This window comes from Callorhinus ursinus, unplaced genomic scaffold (assembly GCF_003265705.2).
Source record: "Callorhinus ursinus isolate GAN/ISIS: 27379988/994484 unplaced genomic scaffold, GSC_fseal_2.0 scaffold21, whole genome shotgun sequence".
Lineage (NCBI taxonomy): Eukaryota > Metazoa > Chordata > Mammalia > Carnivora > Otariidae > Callorhinus > Callorhinus ursinus.
Genome location: NW_027397083.1, coordinates 16,739,766 through 16,757,562, shown reverse-complemented (window position 1 = coordinate 16,757,562; position 17,797 = coordinate 16,739,766). Strand labels below are relative to the sequence as shown.

Sequence of the window (17,797 nt, the reverse complement as noted above, 5' to 3'; positions counted from 1 at the left end):
GCAGTGTCAGGCATTTTCCCTGTTATTTCTGGGCGAGATTTGCATGTCTGTCATTGTGTGGAAGAACGCCCAGTCCCTCTACTGTGTAACACTGAAGGAAAGAAAGTTTCCAAATGAGAAGAAAAACAAGGCTGGTTATAATAGATGCAAGTAGGACCACTTTCACTGCTTTAGAAAATTGTTCTTCCTAAGCTGTCTTCACCTGCCCAGAGAGGCCAACCCTTGTCCTGAAACACTTTTCCTGATTCTTCCCTTGCTGACCTATGGAAGAAATGATACGAGCCCCCATTATAGCATGAATATGCATTAAGATGAGCCAGGTACCAAGCACTTTGTCAAAGGGCTTACATGCTGTATCTCATTAAATCCACCTGGTAGCCCTTGAGGCAGATACTATTATTAGCCCTATTTTACAGATGACAAAGTTGAGGTCTAAAAGCCTAATGTAGCAGCTAAGTGACACATAGCTACTTGAGGAGTTGAGCAGGTACTTGAACCCAGATCTTTCCGACTCTGAAGTCCATGCTTAGCCAGAACGAGGCACTGCCTAAATACAGGCCCCATGGCGAGGCCTGCGTTGAGCACTTCTGTTCTACCTTGTCGCTGAAATTATTACAGTTAACAATAGCGGCCCATGTCCCTGCTAAGTGTGCTAAGTGGCTTACATGCCTGGTCTCATTTAATGCTTCCCAGCAGCTGTAAATGAAATAGACTACCCTGACCCTGGAAATAATTTCTGCCACCTCTGTCAGACTTTTCTTTTCTCCCTCTTTCTTCATCTCCGAGATGTTCTGGTTGCATTTTTACCTTGCCTTCAGACTGGCCTAACATGTAAGACTTGTCGTGAAGATTGTGACGGGAGACATCTTTTCAGGTGTCTTCCACTTTAGTCAGAGGGGAAGTTATGAGCGTCCCGCTCTGCTCTCCGTCTTCAGGACACCTCCCAGCGGACAGGGCCAGAACAGTGACCTTAGACCACAGCTTGAACACTGATTGCAAGTCATCCAGCTCCCGAGGTGATAGAGTGTCCTTTCTTTAAAAAAGGAGATAAAAATAGCTAAGAAACAACACTTTCCTTAGTTCTCTGAAAGGTTGGCATCCTTCCAGGATAGACTTATGTACTTTTTGTACTTGGAGGAAAAAAAGAGATGGGATTTGATCCAAGAATGGTCCTACAAACGAGAGAAATATGGAGCAAGCAGCTGGAGCCGAGCGGCCAAGTGGTACCACCAGCTGCAGGCCCATTAATTAACATTCCCTGGTATGTAGCAGCTCCAGTGACCTTGATTCTTGTTGAATTCACAGAGATCATTTTTAAAGAGCCTTTACTTTGCTCGCTGCAGTGTATTTATCCAAGGAGTACCTTGCATATTTCCCCCGATCTCTCCGAACAGTAAATTTTTTCTAATTGCAAAGAGATATAGTAAAAGCCTGATTGAACACTTGGCAGTTTATAGAGATTTATTTCTGGGGCTTAAGGGGGTTTTTAGAGTGTGTGACTACAGCGGGGTTGAGGGGAGCTGGGGAAAGGAGCCCAAGAGAAAATGTAGATTTAATGGATCTATAAAATGACCCCTCTAGATAAAGGCTTGTTCCGAAGACTCTTAAACAGCCTGACCCAAACCAGGGTTGGTGACAGCCAGTCCGACATGAGGTGTCTGAAGCATTGCATATTCCTCTCCGGGTTTTCAGGTTTCCATATGAAATCTGTTATTCCCCAGGCAGAGGTAGGACAGGGGTGAGTCTGTTTTCCAGAGAGAAGAAGCATATTTAACTACAAATTTCTAAGTACTAAAAGCTATGAAAAGAGGCAAAAGTAAACCTCCAGCACCTGCCCTTAAAATCTTACTCTGCCTTTCCTCTAACCCTCTGGAAGCTGCATTCCGAATTTTAAGCAGAGGATCCTGGAAGGGGAATCATGAGAGCCTGCCCTTTGTAGCAGGATTTCTGTCCTTCAAAACCCAGTTATCCATGGCTCTTCCAGCCCATAATGAGACAGACAGACACTCTGTCCTCTAACGGGGCCTTCTGCTTCGAATCGACTTTGCCTATACACACCACTGAACTTTTCCACGAAATCCTTCTAGGTTTTTGATCCCACAAGTGGCATTCATCTTTTTTGTAGCTGCTTTGCAAGTTTTGCTGTGGACGAATTTTAGGACTTTCAACTGTTAAATGTGTTATATTGTAAATCTACTCACCGTTCTAAAATGGAGACCTTTGTTCTGGAGGAAGAGGCAAGATAGGAAAGGGCACAAAGTAGATGCTAGTGAGGAAGAAGCCTGGAAAGTCAGTGACTGGCCTCTTTGGCCAGAGGCTAAATGAGGTGTGGGTGAGCGGTTTGTAACGTCCCCTGCATTTTCGCTTTTTTTAGGAGTTGGCATAATGAGACCTTAGGAACATTTTTTAAAGTTTTTGTGAAGTTTAACACACAGAAAAAAAAAGCCATTTAACAAGTTGTTTTAAAGTTAACACCCAAGTCAAAGCATATATAATATTGCTAACTTTCCCCCATAAGCCCCTATTATGCTCCTCAAGAGAACTGCTATGTGGCGTTCATGGGAATCACTTCTGTACTTTTTAAAATGATTATTTAGCATCTAAGTGTGCATCTATACAGAATAATTTAATTTTATATCTTAGAACTTTATATAAATGGAATTCATGCCCTGTTCTTTTGTACCTGGCTTCATTTGCCATTATGTTTGTACGAGTCGTCCATGTTGTATGGCGCTATCATGCATATTCGCTGTGGCACAGTCATGGTGGCACAATATTTTTTATTTTCGGAACTGTTACATGTACTGGTGGGGGACGTCAGGGTTATTTCCAGTTTGGGGATGTTGCTAATAAAGCTGCGGGGAGTGTTCATGGGCATGTGTGCAGGTGCACATGAGAATTTGCTCGGCCGGCCTGGTTACCGTCAAACAATGCAGTTTGAAAACAGCTTGAAACAAGATTAGTCCTAGGTTTAGGGACCCCTGAGTGGCTCAGTCAGTTAAGCTTGGCTAGTCCACAGTACCCAGGTATTGGGTCAAACATTATTCGAGATGTCTCTATGAAGGATTTTTTTTTTAGTTGAGATTATATTTTTAGTTGAGATTTAGTTGAGATTTACTCAAAGTCAGTAGACTTTGTTTAGACTTTTTATTCAGTAGACTTTGAGTAAAGTAGATTACCCTCCATAACGTGGGTGGGCCTCGTCCAATCAGTTGAAGACCTTCTAGAAAGAAGACTGACTTCCCCTGAGAAAGAGATAATTCTGCCAGAAGGCTGCCTTTGGATTCAAACCGCACCTCTTCCCTGGGTCTCCCGTCAATGGACTACCCCTGCAGATTTTGAACTTGATATCCTGTAGGATCATATGAGCTAATTCTTTAAAACCTCTCTCTCTCTCATTGGTTCTGTTTTTCTGGAGAACCCTGACTGATACAGGTGGCATGATATTGGCATAGGATTGTCTGATGGCAAAGGAAGAGAAAGCCTCTCAGCTTAAGTAAAAGGGATTTATTGTTGATAGAGTGGAATCCCTTAGAATTAAACATCAAGGAATACTGTTAATATTTAGTATTACCCACCTCAATAGCAAATCATTATAGCACTGTTTTTATCTGAGATATTTTCCAAAATAAAAATGTGAGCATAGGGGCACCTGGCTGGCTCGGTTGGAAAAGCATGCAACTCTTGATCTCGGGGTCATGAGATTGAGCCCCATCTTGGGTTCTACTTAAATAAATAAAACTTTTTTAAAAAAATCTGATGAGTGTATGTATATATAGTTTCTCCCCAGTTTGTGAGTGTCATCAGATGCTCTCAGCCAGTGAGATCTAGAGCAAAAAAGCTATTCTGACTCTTCTCAGCCAGTGAGCATTAATGTGTACTACTGTGGCTGTTCCCCAGCCAATAAGCTGAGCTCCTCACTACTCTGCCAAAGTTAAATGTGTCCTGTGATGTATATTGTTTTTTTCTGCCCTAACCTCCCTTTCTGCCACCACTTTTGTGTTCTGGCAAACAAATCTGACCCAGACTGGCTGACCAAAATGTATAGCTAATAATAATGGACCCAATGCAAAGAAATAAAAGGGAGAGTGTTGGGCTAGATGTTAGAATACAGGTTTTCCAGAGGCTGTAGATCCTCCTACGCATTGGATAAAGAAGCAGAGAGTCTAGCTCAGCAGGTAAATAAGGATATTGGTGGGAGTCCTTTGACTTAGGTAGGTCTTCATGATGGGTCAGGGAAGCTCAGGATTGACCAACAAATATATACCTGTAGTAGTGGTAGACAGTCTTCTTGGACTGGCAACTCCTCACCTCAAGTATATCCGTATCTCTCTGCTTCTCAAAGAGTTGTTTTGTTTTGTGTTGTTGCTGTTGTCGTTGTACCAGAAAGCTTGCTGGCCACCCCCAAACAGTGGATGTCAGGAGTCACTGCATAAATGTCCCCACCTTCCGGTTCTCCAGTGGGACAGTTCTGAGGTGTGCGCTACACGGTTTCTCAGGGCGTCTCAAGAGGGAATAAACCCCAGTTGCCCATGGTGGTAATCTGCTCATTAACATATCTTATATTGGCTTTTCTCCCTGCTCTCCCTCACTTCCCCCACCCTCACTTGTACTTCCTTGTATGACCTCCCAAACAAACTTCCTGCACCAAAGTTCTTATCTCAAGGTTGGATTTTGGAAGTCACAGTTTTATGTGACCTCCCAGTGGCCATACTGTCTGCCTCCTAGTCCTTATGACTCTTAAGTTCAGAATTCTGTAAGCAAATCTGATGTGTCCAGATCAAGGGTGACACGTGCGTTCCTGGTTCACTTAGCTATGGGGTGGGGCGGGGAGGCAGTAGGGTTTAGTGTTATTTAGGACATGAATGACATTTCTCATGCATCTGACTTCTCCATGCCAGGTGTTGTGCTGGGCAATTGGACACAGAGAACAAAACCCAATTTCTGCCCTTAAAGAGTTCTAGTTGGGAAGTAGATTTATAAATAATACTTACATCACAAAACGGTAAGTTCTAGAACAGTTGGGGGAGGGGTAACAAATATTATAGAAGTAAAATAACTATAGGTTGGGTCACTGAAGGGTGGGTAGAAGCTCATCCAGAGAAAGGGTATAGAGAGGATTTTCCAGGTAGAATACAAGGGACGGAGCCATGAGAGAACACAGGCTGTTTCTGGCTGCCAGGCAGTGTCTTACCTCAGCAACTTCTCTTTGTGTTTTGTTTTCTTCCTAAGAGGAGCAGTGAGGCACCACGGGAGAACCTCAGGGGCTCTGGGTTCAAGCCTTCCGTTATTTTCCACATCAGTGGGAAGATGTCCACGTGTTTTGGAGCCAAGGGACATATAACTTTACAGTAGAGGGAGAAAAGTTAGAGGATGGTGGAAAATGGAAAATTGGAGCATAGAGCCAGGATAAGCAGTCCATGTTGTGTGGCTCATGGCAACTGCTCCCAGGGTCATCAGGAGTACTATTCTTAGTCAGATCAGTTGATGCTTTGGAGGAGTGCCTGTGACTCTTCTGCTTCTGGAAAGCCAAATGGCCTGTCTTCCACAGACCTGCAAGAGATTTCTCCTCACATGGAAGGGACCTTACAGTGAGGATGACTTTGAAAATATTTAACCACCGTATCGTAGATACCAGACCAGTCAGATGACACAGTCCATAGACATTGGGGTAGTTTCTTCGAAGTGTGTACAGATTGAGCCCCAGCCCTGTCTTAGGGACCGTCAAACCCAACCCTTGTTTGGCAGGAGAGGTTGAAGGACTAACCAGAGACCATGCGGTGACAGGGCTAGGAGTGGGAGCCAGGTCCCCTGAATTCACCCTCCAACCCTCTCCACTGCACATATGACTCCTCCCTGGCCTCAAGGCCTGCATGAGACAGGTGCCCTCCTGGTTCATCCTAGACTTGACTCATACCCATGGCTGCCCATGGGCAGGGTGTCTGATTCTTGAGGGATCCCAACTGGGGAAAGCTTTTGTACTTCCACTCAGAAATATAGCTCTTACACTGCTCGTGCTAGTGTTGAAAATTCTTTATCCACTAGTAAATAAACATTTATTGTGTTTTGATCTACATCTACTATTTGTGTAATGTATGTAATTACAACCATAATTTATTTGCAAACATAATATGTTACATAACATATGGGAAAGGACGCAGGGGAATAGTCAGTTTTTTTAAAAGTTGCCTATCAGATGTGTAATATGTCACTATTATTTTCCTTAAATCCACCGAATTCTGATTCCAAATCCCCATCCTGCCAGGCTTGTGTGAAAGGAAACTATCCACCTCCCTCTTTTCAACCCAGAGGCTTGTGCAGAAGTCTAGAGGTCTTATGCAACACCAAGGCCCTGCCTTATCATCATTATTCATTTGTTCCACAAATATTTATTGAACACCTACCATGTGCCAAGTCTGGCTCTAGGAGCTGATAAGTAGTGATGTACAAAAGAGGTTAAATCCTTGCCCTCTGTTCCTCATTGGCAAGGCTGGGATCGGGCCTCCCTTAGGAGCTCATGCAGCCCCTCCCCACTAGACGCTGCCTATCTAGGCACTGCCAAGAAGCAGGGAGAAGATCCCCATTTAGATGATTCTGCTCTCCTTCCTGAGGTGGATCTCTTTTCCTAGATGTCAAAGACATCCTCCCTGGACCCTCCCTTTCCAGACCACCCTTCATGGTCCCTCAAGGCACAAAACTTTTTTTAAGATCATAAATGTTATGTTTATTTCTTATTATGACATCCATACATCAGAATACTCAGAACAAAATTATTTTGTATTTAATTCAAAGACGTTTTTAAAAATTGTAGTAAAATTCATGTAAAATTTACCATCTTAGCCATTTTTTAAGCGTTCGGTTGCATCGAGTACCAAGGTGCAAAATTTTACGCAGAGAGGCTGCAACCAATTTTTTAGCTCTGCCCAAATCTTCCAGGCAAATCATTGCAAAGTCTGCAAGTCTATTTGAATGAAGGGAAAGGGAACCAGTATAATATTCTAGTTAACCAACCTGACATATAAACATTGTAACTGTCAAACCAAGTTACAGTGTTGACTTGTCCCCGCTGAACTTTATGCTACGTTCCTGCCATATACATTTGGTAAACACATGTGCGTGCGCGCACCTGCGCATGTCCGGCAACTGGGCCTCGGGAGATTCTTAAAGGTGGTTCTGTCTGTTGCCAGATCATTTTCTAGTCAGAGTCCTGCTGCCTCTTCCTGATCTCCTGAGAAGGAGATTAACCTCCACACCACTTCAACCTAATTCCCGCTGTCACTAGCTAGGATAAGCCCATGCTGGGTCAGGTATTTTCTGATCAAGGTCCAAAGATTATTTGGGGATATCTACATTGTAACTGGGGACACCGAAGACTAAAAAGCTCCCAAGACACAGAAGAATGGATCTGTATGGACGGAATTTTGTTCATCGCGACAGGACAAGATTTTTGGATGGAGGAATAGTTTTGTGCTTCACTCTCTTTTAAGGATGGTCATGTGATTTTCACATGTATACCCAGCAATTTAAAAAGTGTGTGTTTGAGGGGTAGGGGTGGTTTGCAGCACTCTTCCTTGGCAATTTCATCTTCTGCAAATGGTATAAACCATGACTGCTGTGCCAAGGACTCTGATTTCCGACTTCCCCCGGTTCTGTTTTCATAAATCCAACTTCCTGCTGGATACCTCCTCCAGGATATACTCATGGAATCTCAAATTCAGTATGTGTACAACCAAAGTCATCGTCTTTCCCCCCAAACCAAACCCTCTTCCTGGTGTTTCTATTTCCTTTTTTTTAGAGAGAGAGAGAAAGCATGCATGAGGGGGTGGGGTGGGGGAAGGGGCAGAAAGAGAGGGAGAGGGAGAGAGAGAATCTTAAGCAGGCAGCATGGAGCCTGAGGTGGGACTTGATCTCAAGATCCTGAGATCATGACCTGAGCTGAAATCAAGAGTCAGATGCTTAACCAACTGAACCACCCAGGCGCCCCTGGTGTTTCCATTTCTATTAATGGTGCTGTTCTCCCTCTTCTTTGTGTTTACAATCTTCAAATGATCTCTGGGTCTTTCCCTTCCCTTTCTTCCCACATCTGGGTAATTAGAATATTCTCCAGATGCGACCTCCATAAGATCTCTCAATCCACTCCTTCCTTTCCATCCCCATTGCCAGTGCCCTCATTCTGGCCCTCCTGAGCTCTTACCTGAACCATTACAGTAGCTTCAAAGTTGGTTACTTCACATTGGTGTCTGGTCACTCCTGTGATGGTCTAGCTCAATCTTCCTGGTTATGTTTTCAGTCATATTACTAGATGGTGAAGACTGTATTTTATTCATTTTTATATCCCAGTGCCTAACACAGTACCTGGTACATAGGAGGTACCCAGTAAAGGCTGGATTGAATTTATGTTGTTTTTCTACTGAAATTTTTTTCAGTGGCCTTCATGCCCTACTGAATAAAGCTCCAGCCTGGCATTCTGAGCCCTCCATTTAATGGGATGGGTTATCATTTTACTAAACTAACTGCTTTTCTGCAAATATTCCCTCTACTCCCCTATCTCACACTCCTTGCTGGTACTTTCCCTTCCATTTGGAATGCACGTCTATTAAAATTCTGCTCATTCTTCTTTAATTTTTTATATTTAAAATTTCTTAATGATAAGCATATATTACTTTTATAATAAAAAAACTCTCAACATTTTAGGGGCGCCTGGGTGGCTTAGTTGGTTAAGTGACTGCCTTCAGCTCAGGTCATGATCCCAGGATCCTGGGTTCGAGCCCCACATCGGGCTCCCTACTCAGTGGGAAGCCTGCTTCTCCCTCTGCCTCTGCCTGCCACTCCCCCTGCTTGTGCTCTCTCTGTCAAATAATAAAATAAATATTAAAAAAAACTCTCAACATTTTAAATTTCGTATATTTGAAATATTTCATGAAAAAATTTGTTTGAATCCTCCCATCTGGACTATTATATAGACATTCAAAATTGGATGTATATTATATGCTATTGTTTTTTACATTTTTATGTTTGAGATTTTCATAATAACGTTCTTAAAAATACTTGCCAAGTCTGTATAAGAACATAAGAATATTTATAATTTTAGGTGAGAAAAAGCACATAGTAATTATTAGTGCTGTCCACTGATAACTTCCTGTTCCCCTTCCTAAACACTTCCTTGGAGTTACATGTGGCCCTATGACTTGCTTTGGTCAATTATATGTGAGCAGAGGGCGCCTGGGTGGCTCAATCGTTAAGCGTCTGCCTTTGGCTCAGGTCATGATCCCAGGGTGCTGGGATTGAGTCCCACATCGGGCTCCCTGCTCCATGGGAAGCATGCTTTCTCCCGCTCCCACTCCCCCTGCTTGTGTTCCCTTTCTCGCTGTGTCTCTCTCTGTCAAATAAAATCTTAAAAAAAATTAAATTAAAAAAATATGTGAGTGGAAATGACATAACTTCTAGATGGAAGTCCTGAACAGCCACCGTATGACTGACCATATTTTCTCTCCCACAGGTTCTGATGATGTTCAGATAGGCAAAACTCCATCAGCCCGAGTCCCTGTGTAAGTATGACCTGGAGCAGAGGCTCTAGGAACTACACTTTTGTTTTTCTAAGCCACTGATGTTTGGGGGCTGTTTGTGACTGCAGCATCAGGTGGCCAATTCTGACTGATGCAAAGGAGGAGCAGCTTCAGGCCGTGTAGATCACCAGATACCCTGAAAGGCCTTACAATCACTAAAGAACAGAATCATTTTTAAAATGCATTGTTGGACTTGTAAGCAGTAATGGAATTGTCTAAGAACAGCTCTTCCCCCAAAAGTGAGTTGAAGCTAGAACTGGGAGTCAAAGTGTTAGGAAAATAAGAAAATGGGTTGTCCTGAGGGCGAATGTAGCACTGTAAGAAGCTTTAAAGCATCAGAAGGTAGGGACTCCAAGAATCTAAGATTTCAGCATTAGGCCAGGACACTCCAGAAGGGGTAGAAGGTTTCAGGTTGGTATTTTCCCTCTGCCTCCCAACAGAAGCAGAAACAAATCTTCACAGCAGAAGGCCATTAAGATCCATGTCTGAGTTCAAATCCAAGATGAACAAGCACAGAAGGAGGCAGGCCATTGAGAGAGAGAGAGACAGTTGGCAGAAAAACACACATCCAGTTTAGAACCCAAGAACTTTGAATCTTGGAATTCTCAGATACAGCATATATTTTTTAACTTCCAAAAGTGTACAAAGCAATGATTAAGTGCTAGGCATCACTGCAAAGATTTTTTTTCCCAAATTTTAACTTATTTAATTCTCAAAACAATTCTATGAAGCAAGTATTATCATCACCCCCATTTTAGAAATGAAAAGGCTGAGGCACAAAGAGATTAAGGAAATTGTCCCAGGTCAACCTTACTTAGGTAGTAATGTTACAGTTTGGATCTCGGCAATTTGATTCTAGAGTCTGCACTCTCCACCACTATGTTTTGCTGCCTTTCTAACATAGAATCGGTACCTATGAAGAATTTAAAGAAATAAGGTGAAATACCAAAGAGAAGCAAGCAACAAAAGCCTCTCTGGGATGACCAGGTAGATTTGGAAAAAAAATAATAAAAGAACCCCTAGAAATGAAAATAAAATGGTTAGAAGTAAACATTTGATGAACATGTTAAATATCTGAAGAGGCAGGTCATTGGTGAACTGAAGACCTACCTGCAGAAAATATGCAGAATGTTGCATGGGAAAAAAGGAATGACAGTATGAAGGGGAAGGTTAAAGATACAGAAGTGAAAATGAAAAGTTCTAATACACATTTAAATTGGAGTTTTGGAGGGAGAGGATAGAGAAAATGGAAGAGATATAATATTTGAAGAAACAGTGGCTGAGAATTTTTCAGAAATGACAAAAAGACCTAAATCCACAGATTTAGGAAATACAGCCTCTCCCTAGCAGGATAAATTAAAAAGAAGTTTATGCCCTAGACATGTTTATAGGGAAATTGGAGAACACCAAAGACAATGAGAAAATCTTAAAAACAGCTTGGGAGAAAAGAAGCATCACCTACAAAGGAATGACAATTAGACTCTTAGCGGAATTATCAATAACGACAGTAAATGCAAGGAGACAGTGGAATAATATATTCAAAGCATTGAAAGGAAATAACTGTCCACTGTGTATCCAGAAAAGCTATATTTCATGAATGAGAATAAAGTGAAGACACTTTCAGATAAACAAAAACTAGCAGAACTTTTACTAAAAGAACTCACACCCACCCCTCAAGATTCATCTCAAATGTTATTTCTTCCATGGAGCTCTGGCCTGAATCTCCTCTTTTGAATTTTAGTAGCATTTTCTTTGATCCTGTCTCATGATGATTATCAAATTCACAGACCAAGATTATATGTGCCTTTTCTTAAGCCCCCCCCCCCCCCCCCCCCCTCCTCTTGCCCTCTCTCATTAAAGACCCCAGGAACGCTTTCGTGTCTAACTCACCTTAACTTTTTGTATAATTCCTATCATGATTTGTGTGTGTAGTAGGTGTTTAATAAGTATTTGTTGAAGCCCACTTGTCAGTCTTCTCCTGTGTTCTCTCTTTGTGTTTCATAAACTACCCGTTCCCAAAGATGTTCCCTTCAAAGGGGGTGTTATGATCAAACCCTTTTCAAAAATGCTGCATAGAGTACTATATCTCCCTGGGGGCGATCCACAGTTTAATTTGTTTAAGTCAGCAGTTCTCCAGATTATTTGCTCATACAACAACTCCTTCCACTCTTTACCCCATGGATATCTCAAGAGAATGGTCTTTCTAAGGACACACTAACTACAGAAGACAATGACTTATTTGAGTATCCAAGCCAGAGAGTCAACATTTTGGATCCCAGTTCTGTTAACAACTAACCACATAATTAGTTTTAAGTCATGTGTCCTCTGGCTCCTTATTTGTGACATATCATAAGCAGATCATATCATAAGCAGTCCCTTCAAACTCTAAAGTTCCAGGAATTAAAGAGTATTGCCTCTTACAATCAACCAGTCAGTCATTCCACACATATTAAATTCCTCGTATGTGGCAGCATGCAAAATACTGGGCATGTAATGGCAAGTAAGACCGGCGTGTTTCCATTTTGCTATCAGTTGAGAATGATTTTCTAGAGCTCACTATTAGAACATTGTACTTTGGCTTCCAGAGCCAAATTTCTTCTGGTTAAAAATTGAGCATTTACTGTCTCCTTTATTATGTATATCAGGTTGTGGAATGAATCTTTAGAATCAAAATTTATGGTCTATCTAGGATTATGACTCTGTTTTACCCAAGAGTTCCACTGTAAGAATCAAAAATTTAACATGATCACTAGTCTTTAGATTTTCATCTTTTCATCCCTAACTTTAAATTTGCATCTTTCACTGTCTTCGTAAAAGTTCCATCCTCCGTAGTTTAAAAAGCAAATTCTAGTGATATGGTGTCAACTGAGCACTATTGTGTATAGACACTGTCCTAAGCATTTCACATGTATTATCTCATTTAATCCTTATGACAAACACGAGAGCCAAGTGCTAATACGATTCCCATTTTACAGAGGCTCAATAACTTGCCCAAAGTTGTAGAGCTGGTGAAGCTGAACTTTGACCCATTGCAGTATGGATCCTGAGTCCACACTCTGAACTCTAATATTTAACTGCCGCTATTCTTCAGATATTGTCCAGAAGGTTTTCTGATGGAAAATTAAGGGTTAACATCTCTGAAGAGCTGAACGATCATATGGGATTTTTAAACGTCTAACTCTAGCCAGGTAGTATAGTGAGGAGGTAATGAAAAATTAAAAGCCCTTTCTTTTTTTTTGGCTAAGTAGTAATCTTTGTGGTTCTGAATATATCCATGTGCCAGAGAATTCCACTTTAGATAATAAGTTAACATAAAATTGGTGGTACAGTTTAAACCTGACAGCTCTATGTGTCTGATATGTTCTGCGAAAGTAATTTTAAAGATAAGACTTTACCCTCAAATCTGAAATAGGTTCTTTAAACATTTCCAAAACCATCCAGTATTTATGGAATTGTTTCAATTATATGGAGAAAAACTATAGTGCTAGGAGGAGAAGCATCTTTTAATCATAAAATATTGTATTGCCAGAAAAGAAGCAAAATATAATCAAAGAAACATGCACCAAACAATGTCAGTGAGAATTCTTGGCATTTACTTTTAGAAGCCATTTTGCATGGAAATGAATAAAATATAAACACAGTACTCTATCTAGGATATGGCAAGAAACTTCAAGATTGTAATGTGCATTAAGATAACATTCCAAACCTATCCTTTCAAGTTTTCAGCCAAGAATTTGTTTTTACAATTTCTTTGCAGTTGGCAAACTGCTAGACTCTACTTGAGATATCAGTTTTTCATGCTTATGGTCCCAATCCCATTGTGTGTAACTATTAACTTACTATATGACCTTGACAAACTCACTCCCCTCCACCCAGCCCAAATTAAGGAGGTGGCTCTCTTAGGCCCCTTCTGATTTTAAAATTCTGTGGTTTTAGCCTATGGATTATGATGTAAACACCACAAAATGTGCTTGCTAGAAAGGGATTGGATTTTTTAACATTTGGGCTACTGAAGCATCTTTAAGTGACCTACCTTTGAGCCAGTTATAAAGAGAATGTAAGCCACGGCAGCCAGGGCCCCTCAGTGATTTACTTGGTTTTGGTGCTGGTCAGCAGCTGCTGTGTTTGTTTCAAGTCCCCAAGCACCTTCTGTCGTTCACAGAGACAGTCCGTCCTTGGGCTTTCTTGACTCCCCAGCGCGAATGGGGTCTGAGAGATTCTGGGCAAAAGAAGCAGTGATCACAACTGCCACGGACCATGAGTTGACCTTGAATGCCTTCCTAAACTGCAGGGAGGTGTGGACCTCGTGGTACCCTGCGCAGATTGCCTCCTCGAGACTGAAGTGCATATGCCCCCAGCTGCCTTGCGGGTTGGCTGCTGACAGTTCTTCAGTTCCGACCCTCTCAGGAGAGAGCTTTTGGATGAAGAGAGCTGCTTTGCCCAAAGCCACCCCACTTCCGGGGCAGCCTATGTCTAAGGACTGCAGATTCCATGGAGTGGCTGGTTAATGGCCAACCTTCTGCCTCAATGGGGTTCAAATCGGAGGGGCCGAGTTAGTGCCTGAGCTCCCAGTGAGGGGGGGAGAGGTGCAGCTTCTCCCGTGGCCCATAGATGTCGCCTGTGAGCACTCCTCCGTAAACGGCCCGCCCCAGGATCTCTTTCTCAGAGTCCCCTCCTGGGGATCCAGACCTGCCACAGAGACTTACTGACCTGAGTTCCAATGGGGCTCTGCTTGGTTCAATGTTGGGTCTAGGGGTAAATTTTCCTCTTTAGCAAAATGGAAGTAATAACTGCTTCATAGCATTCTTTATTGTAAGGAAATGAGGAAATGAGTCCAAAGCACATAGGAAATGATTAACAGCAATAATTTAACATTTATTGAGCATTTACATGTCATGGCAATGTACTTCACCACACAAAAACTCCGTGAGAAAGATAATATCCCTATTTCACAAATGAGAAAACTGAGGTGCAGAAAAGTTAAATAACTTCTCCAATGTCACACAGCTAATAAAAGTCAAGAATTCAAACCCAGGCAGCTGGACAGCAGAACCGGTGTTCTTAGCTAAAACCCTGCTGTCTCCCATTGCTAAACAAAAAATTTTAATGTATTTGCGTGACGATAAATGAAAGCCCAATAAAGTCACCTGATTCCAGAAGGACCTTTAAAGCAAGGCATTGTAAAAGAAAAATTTTACAAAATTTTTGTATACAGAATTTTTGTACTCCTATCGTTTATATTTTTGTGTTACTATAGATTATGTTTATTTTTGCTTCGGATCAACCCTTTCTCATCAGGAGAGTGAATGAAACCGTTGGAGGGGAGGGGCTCCCACCCTATGATGCGACAGTAGTTGCTCCATGAGACCATTTATTTTTGTTGTTTCTATTTTAATGAAACATGTGCTGAATTTCTGTTTTAATGATAATGTACTAAGTATAAAGTCGAAGAATAAATAAAACAATGGCATGTTTCACTATTAGGTAGTAATTTTGCATACTAATAGGGTTGAGTTATATCATTACCTGGGCTTTTAAATATCTCCTTCCTTGGGTCATCAGGAAGTACATTGTAACGGGGAGAGGGGCCCTCTGGCAAAGGCCCCTGCTGTCCACTCCTGACCCCTCAGTTATAGTCTATTTTTGTGTTCACTTCAGACTAGCTGTCTGTTATTATCTAATGGAAGGCCTTTGTTTCACATTTCACTTCTAACCTAACCAGATTTATGCCATAATTTTTATCTTAGGGGATAATGTGTTAACAATGCTTGTTTGGACCCCGGTTATACCTTTAAAGTCAGGGAAGTCTGTTTTACTCTTTAAGGTACGATCTGTTAAAGTTTTTATGATTTGCAAACAAAGTGGTTTTTCATCTTCTGCTATTAGATAACTAAGGTATAAGAGAGCTCCTTCTACACCAAATAAATTAAACATCTAAATAATTTACAGCTCCAGGTATGTTTGCCAGACCAGCATAACTGCATAAAGTCAACAGATTAAATGTTCCCTTGGCAATCAGTAAGGGTATGAGATACAGCACCTGGGCTGCTCCACTGGGTCTCGTTATTAAATCACAAGCAAGAGCTCAGAATCCCAGGGTCCCAGGTGACAGGTAGGAGCTGACTTTGGAGGATGGAGTCATAGCAGTCATTACCCATGACTTAGGAAGTGGGAAACTCAGCACAATTGAGATAGAGAGAGAAAGAGAAGGAGAGAGGGAAGGAGGGGGGGAAGAGAGCAAGACAGAGAGAAGAGTGTGGGGGAGAGAATATATGTTTCAATGAGGGAAGATTCTAGTTATTTAGTTATGTCACTAAATTGGGAATTCATCAACATAACAGTGTGTATTTGTACAATCTTAGAGTAAAAGTTAAAAAGAGGGAATATTTTGTATGTGAAAGCCCAATCAATCACTGTCAAGGTCAGAACAAGAACTTGCTAGAAAAATAGACAATATTTCCCTCTTTCTAATTTCTTAGAAAGGCTTTGACCAGCAACTGCTTTTGCCTAGAGAAGGAAGGTTTGGTCCGCAGAGCTGGTGGCAGCCAGAGAAACATCAGAGCACAGGATCTAAGAGGTTACGTGTAATATCCAGTCTAATTCTTGGGAAGGTTTCAAGTGCCAGAAACCAGTCATCCCATCTTTAACAAATGGAATTTTTTAACCTAAAACATGGTTTTAAATTTGCACACATTTAATAATGGGATGATCAGTGGAAAGATGGGATGAGGAGCAGCAAGTATACATTTAGTCAGAGGAAATCCCATTTTTAGAACATATTCATTGCGCCCAGTAGACAAAGAGGGTCCCATTTTAAAACAATAAATACCTCTCTCCTCTCTCAAGGTCTCACGGGAATGTTAAGTGCCATAAGGAAAATATGAAAGTCAGAACCGTGCTTAGACTTCTTAACTTTTGTTGGCACAGCTTCTCTGGAGATGAATGGGAGAGGAAAAAGGGAAAACAAACATTCCAGGTGTACCGTATAGTGCCGTCTTCCGTAATTACTAGACTTCCGGTTCTATGATAGCCCCTTTGGGGTGGTGTAAGAATTGGAAGGAGAGGGGACGAGGGTGTGTGTGTGATGATTTAGCGTGCCTGACCTACAAAGTATCTGAATTTAAGGTAAAACCATTAAATTGGGTTCATTGCTGAATTCTCTCGGGGCACGCTAACCTTTTCATTTTCATTTAGGAAGAAAGGGTAGAAGAGAAGCTTCCCATGCCTGGTGTATAAATACGGCCTTGAAAATGTCCACAGACGTATTGTTGTCTTGTTGAGTCTGCAGCCAGGAAGGCAGAAATCACTGCAGCAGAGCAGGTGTGAACGTCCCCCTACTTCAGAGGCAGCTCTCTTTGAAGCTGGAAAATCAAGGACGCTGGTACCTTCAAGGAAACAAGGATATAATTATCACAACCCCCAACTGGCCAGTGACCTTCCATTCCTCAGGCCACCTTACTCCCTTCGCTGGCACCAGCCCAGGTCCTCACAGACTCAGCTCTGTGTCTCAGACCGCTCAGACCCAGCAGCAACCCCCTCACGCACACTTTGAAAGCATTTGTAATCTCTTTCTCCTGCACTGGGCTAGCGGACATAAATCCGCCAGCCCCGGAGCGGGGGAGGGCCTCTGAACCCCCCATGGAGGGAGGCCCATTCAGGCCAAGTGGAGTTTGAACAACTTAGGAGTAGGATTTATGCCTCCCCTCACCTGTGCCGTCCGTCTGTGGCCCCTACCCCGGTTTGGTTTTGAAGGTTTGAACACGACCTCCCAGCTTTTTGCCAAGCCTGCCACCGTCACCTCAGTCACAGGGACAGCCAGCTCAAGGCCCTTGGAAGCTAATAACAGGGACTCTCAACTTCTTTGGTATATTTGAAATGTTGAAAGCAGAAGCCTAATAAAATGAGTTCAGAAAAACAAAACGAGCAATAAATTATCATTTGAAAAGAGTGGCTAAAGAACTCATCTACCCTGAATACCTAGGGGCTATCTCTCAGCTACAGCAATAATCTGGCATTTGGATTCCCTTCACTGTGCAAAAAGCCTTGGCTGTGTTCTCTTAGCACAAATTCTTCTCGGCTTCTAGGAGACAAGTGTCCAGAATCAAGAGTTACACAACACTCCCCACCCAACTCCTTCACACACACACGTACACACACACACATTCACACATGCACACACACACACTCTCCCTACCCAGCCTTGGTCCTAAGGGGTCTACTGAATTGTATTA

At 42.1% G+C, this 17,797-nt stretch overlaps 1 protein-coding gene and 1 long non-coding RNA gene across 2 annotated transcripts in view; one reads left to right on the top strand and one right to left on the bottom strand.

Annotated features, from left to right (window-relative positions):
• WT1 (WT1 transcription factor) overlaps positions 1 to 13,700 on the bottom strand; it is a 97,147-nt gene extending 83,447 nt beyond the window's left edge. The window contains exon 1 of the mRNA XM_073904806.1: positions 13,600 to 13,700. The gene's annotated coding sequence lies outside the window, so the exon portion shown is untranslated. The remainder of the gene's footprint in view (positions 1 to 13,599) is intronic.
• Positions 1 to 17,480, top strand: part of LOC141374729 (uncharacterized) — a 53,625-nt gene extending 36,145 nt beyond the window's left edge. The window contains exons 2-3 of the long non-coding RNA XR_012381847.1: positions 9,500 to 9,548; positions 16,761 to 17,480. This is a non-coding gene — a long non-coding RNA (uncharacterized lncRNA). The remainder of the gene's footprint in view (positions 1 to 9,499; positions 9,549 to 16,760) is intronic.
• Positions 17,481 to 17,797: the final 317 nt, after the last annotated feature.